The following is a 9,872-nucleotide window of genomic DNA, read 5'->3' as shown; positions in this document are numbered from 1 at the left end:
GCTAGAAAATTTTGCAAAAATGTGCCAATCAAAATCCATGATGTAGATTTCTTTGCAAATCTAATCATACTTGGAACCAAGGGTTTGGAAGCTGTCCTAGGAATGGACTGGATGTCCAAGCACAATGGATTGATAGACTGCGCCAAGAAAGCCATAACCATGACTAGCAGCACCGGTATCGTAGTTGAGCACGTCTCTGAAAAACTACCCAGAAAATTTACATGCAACCAAAGTGTATCCAAGCCAACTCTGGATCAAATCAGGGTCGTTTGTCGCTACCCTGATGTGTTTCCGGATGATCTACCTGGTATGCCCCCGGATCGGGATATCGAGTTTATCATAGAGTTAATCCCCGGAACTGGACCCATCGCCCAGAGAGCTTACAGCATGAACGCAACCGAGCTTGTGGAGCTGAAGAAGCAAATAGATGACATGTTAGCCAAAGGTTTGATTAGACCAAGTGCATCCCCCTGGAGATCCCCCGTCTTGTTTGTCGACAAGAAGGATGGTGCAAATCGTTTATGCACGGACTATCGTAAGCTTAACGATGTCACCATCAAAAACAAATACCCCCTACCCAAGATCGAAGATTTGTTTGACCAACTCACCGGATCCCGAGTTTTCTCTAAGATTGATCTTAGAACTGGATACCATCAACTGAAGATCCGAGCCACCGACATTCCAAAAACTGCCTTTACCACCAGATATGGGTTGTATGAGTACAACGTCATGTCGTTTGGACTGACCAATTGTAGCGGCCCAGGAAAATCCCCTATAAGATTTTCGTGTGCCTTTTCTTTTTGTGCATCATCATGACATCATGCATCATATTATCCATGTTTTTACCAAAATAAAATTATTTTCAAATAAAAATATTTTATTTTATGCTCTCATATGGTTTCTATATAAAACCTCCTCTTGTCTTTTCATTTAACAAAACGCCAAACTCGATATTTAAAATGTTGCAATTTGTTTTGGCTTGGTAATGAAGTTTCAAAAATGTGCTTGGATCTTTCCTACTTCGTTTCTTTCCCTCATCCTGGTCTCTATAAATTCTTTTCTGCTATTTTTGGCTTCCTTTAAATTCTTTTGTAATTCCTGAAAGTTTGAATTCAGTGAGCTCTCCAACCTGGCCTACTCTTTCACTATGTCTGGCTCTAGCTTTTCCTTCCTAGAGCCAAGAACGCCCTGGTGGCTCATGTTACTTCTTCGCTGGCAGGAGACGAGAAAGTCCCTGTTTATCATCTTGCTCATGTGGTCACGCAGCATGCACCACCACCGCACCAGCTCTGCTTTTCCCAATCTCTTAATCCCAATCCTAAGAACCCCAGAAAACCCTAGCTGTTTTCCCTTTTCCTCTCAGGCCGCCGCCAGCTCTCCCTCCCTTTCTCTTTTCTCTCCAAGAGGACCTAGCACCACCACCAAGCTCGCCGTCGCCCCACCGTATTGTACAACCCGGCGTCCAACCAACGCCACCAGAAGCTGCGTCACGTCGCCAGGATCGTCCTCGCGCAAGGAATCGTCCGGGGACGCCTCGTACCGACAGCAAATCGCCGATTCTTCTTCGACTCCGGCGAGGAAATCAACGTTTTCCGGCGCCACCGCTTCGTCCCCGTCTCCAACGAGCGCTCCGCTGTTTTCCTGGTTAGCTGGCGCGCCTTATCCCCCACTTCCCCGAGCTGTTTGATCACTTCATGCCGTCCCTTATTTCTGTCTAAACTGACAGCTCTCCTTGTGCCCAAGGTCGCCACCATGTCCATCGTCTCCGTCCACGGTGACCCTCCAACCCGTGCGTGTTCCTGGCGTCTGCGTCTGCGTCTCCGACTCGTATGACTACAGCAACAACCTCCTGGTGAGCGTCGCCTCTGCTCCCACCCTTTTGCCCCGCCTGGGTCGTCATCTTCGTCGTTTAATCCCCGCGGGAGTGATCTCCTCTGTTTCGGTTTCAGCTGTCAGTTAAATTCAGTTAACTTCATCTATCGCTGTTGCCTTCCAGGTCGCACACTCGCACAGCACCCCGCGCCTCACTGCGCCTCACGACGCACTCACGGTCATGCCCAGTGCAGCTAGCTCCTGAATCAATTCAGCAACTTGCTTGCTTGCTTAAGCTAGCTAGCTTATGAATTGATCCAGCAGCTTGTCTTAGCTAGTTAGGAGCGGCAGCAGATCGATCTAGCAGTCTGCTTACTTGCTACGTATTTGACTAGCTAGCTTTTCTCTGCTTTTACTCAATCAGTTCTGCTCTCTATCTTACTCTATGATCTAAGTCTAGCCGAAGTGGTTCACGTGACAGCAGAACCAGATGAATTCCAGGGACGACAAAATGCCCTTCTTTTCTGTCGTTGTTCTTCAGTTCCAGATAACACCTGATAAAAATTCAGTTAATAATTCCTGTAGTAATATCTGTCTTGCTTCTGTATCTTTTCAAGCCAGCGAACCAGCCTAGACCTGGGATCAAATATCAGCACCGGAGGATCAAATCCACCCTTCCTGCCTCCAATTATCTTTATTTTGCAAAACTTGTTTATCATATATATTTTGTTCTACAAATCCAATTGCTGCAAACAATATGTCTACCTTTATCAGAAAAATGCATAGATTAATAGATTGTCATCCATATACATATGTTTGCATCTTGCATCATGTCGAATCGTGCTAGTTTGTGCCTATCACCTAATATATAAATGCGGAGTATTAGGGAATTGCAATTTATGGTTTTCCCGCTCCGTTTAATATTGAAGTAGCTCACCCCTACCATCTTATGACATGCTAATCAACCATTAAATTTGCCGGTAGAAATGCAACTCCAACCTTAATTTGTTTGTCCGGATTCCGATTCCGCTTAATTTGGATAAGTTGCATCGTCGCACCATGTTTGCCATGCCATGCATATCATACCATGATCATGCCGATTCTTTTGCCGTAGTGGTAAGATGTGCATCCGTTGTTTGTTGCAGCATTTGCTTCTTCTCGGATAGGATCTCGAAATGGTGTGGTGAGATACGACGAGTTCTTCGGATGTCCCTCGGCAAGCTTTAACAGGCAAGCATTTCCCCTATACTTCTGCCCCTGCAGAAGTCGCTCACCTATTTTATTTTGCCTTCTCCCTCGTGCTAGCTTTAAGTTGCGTTATTGTCACGTGTCCCTTCCACTTGTTACCTCAAGCAGCCTATATTGCCTCCACCAACCTCCTACAGCTGTTGTTTGGTTATCGGGTCTGCCTTGCGAGTCGTAGTGCATGCTAGTGATGTTTATATCTCGTTACCGTTAGCGTTATCTTATCAGGTTATCAGTTTGGGAATCATGACACATGCTACATGTTTATATCTGTTGAGGGTATCATGGTTACTTGTTAATAGTTGTTAGCGGAGACATCGGTGGGTCAGTTGCTCGTTTTATGACGGCTCATTTGTGTTTCCATGAAACTTAGGACCTGAGTTCCTGTTATCTGTTCCGAGACTGAGCGCTCTAACCACACGTGGGTATGCTTATGGGTCTCCCCTTGACCACTGCCGGAATCTACAGCTTTGTCCAGTGGCCACAACTAGTTTGCATGTTTTACCATTTGTTGTTTGCGTGCATGCCAGCCTGCTACTTCTTTATTTTGGGAAGCCCCTGGGTGCCTTGTATCCCTTGTTTCTGGTATGCACGTATAGGTCGCGGAGCCGCTGCGAAGTGGTTTATCGCCCCAGTGTGTGTTTAAACCACCTAGTACGCTGGCGCACATAGCTAGGTCCGCTTCGGAGATTCGGCCGGACTTCGATACGGGTTCAACTTGGTTAGGTGGCTTCCTGGACATTGTTGTCGTGAAGGAGAGTGCGAGCCGTGATATCCACCTGTCGTAAGTGGATCGAGCGGTGCGTGTGGGTACATTTGGGCAACCCCTGCAGGGTGTACATCTTATCGATAAGCCGTGTCCACGGTTATGGACGACTTGGAGCTGTATGACTCGACCATAGACAACTTACACCTGTTGTTTATTAATAATAACTTGCGTAGTAAGTTAGAACAACTTCAATAATAAATAGTTAAAACTTGACAACCGTGTGAGTGCCCTTTGTAAGTACTTCCTTGCGAGGGGGGAACGCATCGGATGTGTTATGTTTGCAGAGTATAGTACTGTTATTTTATGCGCTCTCTCACCTTCTCTGATAGACGAATGTTGTAGAGTGTCTCTATAGGTTTTTAGTGCTTGCGCGCTGCCGCTTAACCCCACCATATTGCCTATGACGTTCCTCTTGCGTCCTCTAAGTCCCCTGCGTGCCTCAAGTACAAAGGACGACTGGTTGACGAATGCTTATACGTCTTGAAGTCTTGTTAAGTACGAACCCGTACTTATTGCTGCTTCTACGGGATATAACCGGGCAGGTATGAAGATATGTTCGATGAAGACGACGCTAGCAAGGTTACCCTTCCGGCTTGGCCTGGGCAGGGTTATGGACGCCATCGTTTATCTTCAGGACTCTTAGTCCAATTTGTATCTTGTCCGTACTCGGACATATTTGATCTTCTGTATGATTTGGATCTTATGTTGTATATTGTATCTTGACTCGTTGGAGTCGTTGTTGTAATATATCTGTTTCTTGTGGGCTCTATTGTAATCCTGTTGTAATGTTACCGCTCGTGATTGATTCCACCCGCATCGCGTGCATGCTTCGGCGTGTACGAGGCGCTTGGTGGTGCGTCTCCTAAAATCGATATCGTGCGGATTTCGGCGGGTTCGCTGGGATCCTCATGGTACCGGTTTTGGGGCGTCACACCAATGCCCCCGCTTATTTCATGAATCTCATGAATAAGATCTTCATGAACTTTTTGGACAAGTTTGTCGTTGTGTTCATCGACGACATCCTCGTCTACTCCAAGTCCGAAGAGGAACATGAACAACATTTGGAGATTGTTCTAGAAACCCTTAGACAGCACAAGTTGTATGCCAAGTTTAGCAAGTGTGAGTTTTGGCTGGAAGAAGTTGGATTCCTGGGACACATCTTGTCTGCAGGAGGAATTGCCGTAGATCCCGCCAAAATCAAAACTGTTATGGAATGGCAAGCCCCAACCACACAAACCGAAGTCCGCGCTTTTCTTGGATTAGCCGGATACTACCGCAGATTTGTAGAAGGTTTTTCGAGCATCGCTCAACCAATGACCCAACTGCTGAAAAAGGACAGAAAGTTTGAGTAGACCGACAAATGTGAAGAGAGCTTTCAACAGCTCAAGAGTAGATTGACAACAGCCCCAATCCTGATCATGCCGGAGATCGCAAAGCCCTTTGACGTATATTGCGACGCCTCCAAGACTGGACTTGGATGCGTGCTTATGCAAGAAGGCAAGGTTGTGTCCTACCTTTCAAGACAACTCAAGCAACATGAACAGAACTACCCAACCCACGACCTCGAGCTTGCAGCCATGGTCTTAGCCCTGAAAGTTTGGCGTCATTACCTCATGGGTAATCGATGCGAGATCTACTCCGACCACAAAAGCCTCAAATACATATTCACCCAGAAAGAGTTGAACATGAGACAACGCCGATGGATCGAATTGATCAAGGATTACGACATGGAGATTCACGACCACCCCGGCAAGGCCAATGTGGTAGCGGATGCTTTGAGTCGACTGCCGTGCCAGTTGAACTCCATGCTCGCAACCGAACAGCCCAGCTTGCATCAAGAGTTTGAACAGTTCAGACTTGAACTTGTTAGTGAAGGATTCCTAGCCAGCATAGAACTGCAACCCACCTTGGTTGGTCAGATCAAGGAAGCCCAGAAAGACAACGCTAGCATTGACAGAATCAAGAAACAGATAGCCGCAGGAAAAGCCCCCGGATTCACCGTAGATGAAGCCGGAGTTCTTTGGTACAAAGAACGTCTCTGCGTACCATCGGACTCTGACTTGAAACAAGTCATTCTGCAAGAAGCCCATGACACCCTTTACTCAATCCACCCCGGAGGTACCAAGATGTACCAGGACCTGAAAGAACAATTTTGGTGGCACGGGATGAAGAGAGAGATCGGTAGCTATATCGCTAAGTGTGACATCTGTTAGAGAGTCAAGGCAGAACATCAACGACCCGCCGGACTGTTACAACCCCTCCAGATTCTGGAATGGAAATGGGACTCCGTAGGAATGGACTTTATCACCGGACTGCCCAAATCCAGCAAAGGCAATGATTCAATATGGGTAGTGGTCGATAGATTGACCAAAGTCGCCCATTTCATTGCCGTCAAAACCACCTATCAAGGCCCAAAGTTAGCTGAACTTTACATCTCCAGAATAGTCGCTCTGCACGGAACCCCCAAATCGATAGTGTCAGATAGAGGATCACAGTTCACCTCAAGGTTCTGGCAGAAAGTGCATGAAGGACTAGGCACTCGCCTAAATTTCAGCACTGCCTATCACCCTCAGACCGACGACGGATGATGAGAGAGTAAACCGAGATGCGTAAGACATGCTTAGAGCATGCGTACTGGAATACGGATCCAAGTGGGAAGACTGCCTACCTTACGCAGAATTCTCTTACAACAATAGTTACCAAGCCAGCCTACAGATGGCCCCCTTTGAAGCCTTGTACGGAAGGAAGTGCCGTACCCCCTGAACTGGTCAGAAGTCGGAGAGAGCCAAGTTTTCGGCCCTGATGTTCTTCGTGAAGCCGAAGAGAAAGTCCACAAGATCCGAGAGTACCTCAAGACTGCGCAATCCATACAGAAGTGCTACGCCGACAAGAGACGTCGGGAGATGACCTTTGAGATCGGAGACTTCGTCTATCTCAAAGTATCCCCCTTGAAAGGAATGCAAAGGTTCCAACTGAAAGGAAAACTTGCACCCCGCTATGTCGGACCTTTCAAAGTCCTCAGCCGCCGAGGTGAAGTATCTTATCAACTGGAGTTGCCTGAAGAAATGTCGGCGGTGCACGACGTGTTTCACATCTCACTTCTCCGGAAATGCCTTGAAGTCCCGGAGAAGACCGAAGTGTTCAAGAACATCGATCACCGATCGGTGGATATCAACAAGGATCTGACTTACCGCGAAGTGCCGATTCGCATTCTGGAAGAAGCTTACTGAACCACCCGCACCCGAAGCATCAAGTTTCTGAAGATCCAATGGAGCAATCATACCGAGGATGAAGCCACATGGGAACGCGAAGACTTCATGAAGAAGGAGTACCCAGATCTCTTTAGTACCTAACTTTCTTTTCGATCTCGGGACGAGATCTTTTGTAAGGGGGAAGGGTTTGTAACACCCCAAATTTCAATAAAAAGAAAGTTAGAGAAATCCAGAAAGCAAGATTTCAAACCAACAAAAACTTTTCTATTTGCATATAGTACCATGCCTAGGACTTGTGCATTTGAGTGATATGCCATGATGATTGCTTTTACTTGTATTTGATATGCTCTAAAACCCAAATGTGATCATATGAAGATCACCAACCAAATAAATCAAAGAGGAAGAAAATCCATAAAATGCAAAACCCTAAAAACCCTCACATATGCCCTATGGCATTTTTATAAATTTTGACCCTAGACCTATTGGGTCTTCACCATTAGTTGAATAATGTTATTAAACACTTATTACAACTTTTGGAATCAAAGTTTCACAATTCAAATGGATTTCAAACACAAATCCCACTCACATATGATAATGGTCAAAACTGAAATTTATAGTCTGATCACCACTTTGAGCCCTTGCCATTCATTTTTCCCAAACCAATTCTTGCTAACTCTTTGCACCATTTCAAAGTCAACATCAAGGTGAACAACTTTGGTGAAGATCACCATGCCAAAATCATCTTTGATCATGAGCAAGGCTCATCCAAAGTCCCAACTTTTTAACATATGGAACAATCTACACTTAGCCATTTTGGCAAATTTTTGAATTCTAAAAATTCCACCATCACCTCAAATCACCTCTGGTCATTTACAACTAATATCAACACTCACTTTTCAAACACATTCAACTTTTGAATTATTTCAAATTTGGACAATTTGGCAAATTCCAAATTCGGGCACTATTTGCAACTATTGCAAATAGTGATCTACCTCACCTAATCTAACCCAAAGCTATTCTACATTGTCCCCTGGTCCCCTTAAACCATCAAGGCAACATAGCAAACCTAGGGAGAGGAGGAGCAAGGCTAGGACATGGCCATGCCGGCCATGTCACCAACCCGACCACCTCCACCTCTCTCCCTTCCTTCCCCAACCTGGCCACCATGCCGTTGCTCGCCACCTCACCCTACTGGAGCACCTCGAGCAAGCCACGGTCGAGGAGGAGCTCGACAGCCGCCGGAACGCGCGCGCCCAGTGGTGGCCACGCCATGCCGACGACGTCGCGCGTGGACACCCGCAGACGCCGCTGGACACACGCCGCCTCGCCACCCTGTGCCTTGCCTGGACCCCCTGCGAGCACGTTGAGTATCACCGTGACACCGCGACGCCGTTGGACACGCCCTCGACCACGACCCGTGCTCGCCACCGCCGGAGACGAAGAGGAAACCCCGCCGCGGGCGCGATAGACGCGGAAGCGAGGCGACCAAACCAGCCACCCCCTACCCTACCTGTCGCCATCCAGAGGACCACCGTGACGCCAGGAACACCACCGCGCCCTCGCCTAGCTCGCTAGACCGCCGGAGACGCCGCGCCCTTGTCGAGTTCGCCGCAGAGCCTCGGGCACTCGCTCGCCTATAAAAGGAGGCCTCGCCTCGTCGATTTCTTCACACCAGCCACCTCACCTCTTCTCACTCAACCGCCTAAGCTCCTCCACTACCTCGATTAGCCATCGCCACCGCCCAATTTCTATCTCACTGCCGCACGCCGCCGCGGAAGCTCGCCGACGATTGGAGCCACCTCAGGCGACGCCACCGGTACCTGGAGCTTCGCCGTCGTCCACATCTACCCCAAGCACACTGCCATACCTTGCTGGAGCCGCCGTAAGCCCTCCGACCCCCTACTGCCGCCGCCGCATCGTCGGGTTCTCGTCGGCGACGACGATGAACCACGGCCGTTGATCTGGATTCTAATCCAACGCTCCCCTTTAAAACATACCGCTTCGGGCGTTATGAGCCACTGACGCATGGACCCCACCCTGTCAGCGCGCCGCGCGTCTGTGGACCGTGGCTGGGCTGGACTGGGCCGTTTTTATTCGAATCTGGCCCAGTTTCGTTTCCCGCCGGCCTTTTAATTCAAACTAGATTTAATTAATTCAAATAGTTTTGAATACTGCCTCCTCTTTGAAATTCAATAGATTCAAATTGGCTAAACCAAATTTAGTGAACTTTATATGGTTGGAAAGCTACTGAAATTATCTAGCCAATGCCACTGGCCTCATAGCCAGATTCTTTGTAGAATAAATGTGATAAAAATAACAAGACAGGGACTTTTCCCTATTCAAATAATTCTTAAAAATCAACTAAAATAGATATTAAGTTAATTCCAACTCTAATAGCTCACATTTGACTTACACTAATTGTTTATGCAATAAAATGGTGTGGTCACTTTGCATGATCATGCCCTAGTTTAATTAAAGGATCATTTGACTAGTTTAACTAGTTGATATTGTCCAAAACTATTAAAGTAAATTATGTGGAGTCTTACACTTCATTTAAACTTGTCTCACATGAATTCATGGGATGTTTGGACCCCTGGTCCTAAACTCTCTTATATGAATTACTTGAGATTTAAATCAAATGTAGTGTTATTTAAATAGTATGAGGTGATCCACCTTATTTAAATCATTTTCCCAAATGATGATGATGAACATTTGACTTAGGTCAATATGAGTTCATTCATGATTGTTTGAGAAATTAAATCTTAAGAAGATTTCAATGAGAGGAAATTATTTCTCAAGAACCCTATGGAAACTATCATTTACATATGAAATAC

The 9,872-nt window shown here is 46.7% G+C and overlaps 1 long non-coding RNA gene across 2 annotated transcripts; it reads left to right on the top strand.

Annotated features, from left to right (window-relative positions):
- Positions 1-1,201: 1,201 nt before the first annotated feature.
- LOC127314002 (uncharacterized) lies at positions 1,202-4,536 on the top strand. Of its 2 annotated transcripts, none has more exons than XR_011748784.1 (4): positions 1,202-1,644; positions 1,744-1,852; positions 2,958-3,042; positions 4,369-4,536. It is a non-coding gene; the product is annotated as an uncharacterized lncRNA (long non-coding RNA). The 2 variants fall into 2 exon arrangements; XR_007859293.2 differs by having other exon boundaries at positions 1,727-1,852.
- Positions 4,537-9,872: the final 5,336 nt, after the last annotated feature.

Source organism: Lolium perenne, chromosome 7, assembly GCF_019359855.2.
Source record: "Lolium perenne isolate Kyuss_39 chromosome 7, Kyuss_2.0, whole genome shotgun sequence".
In the NCBI taxonomy this organism is placed as follows: domain Eukaryota; kingdom Viridiplantae; phylum Streptophyta; class Magnoliopsida; order Poales; family Poaceae; genus Lolium; species Lolium perenne.
The sequence above is the reverse complement of the archived record's forward strand: the minus strand, read 5'-3'. Positions and strand labels throughout refer to the sequence as shown.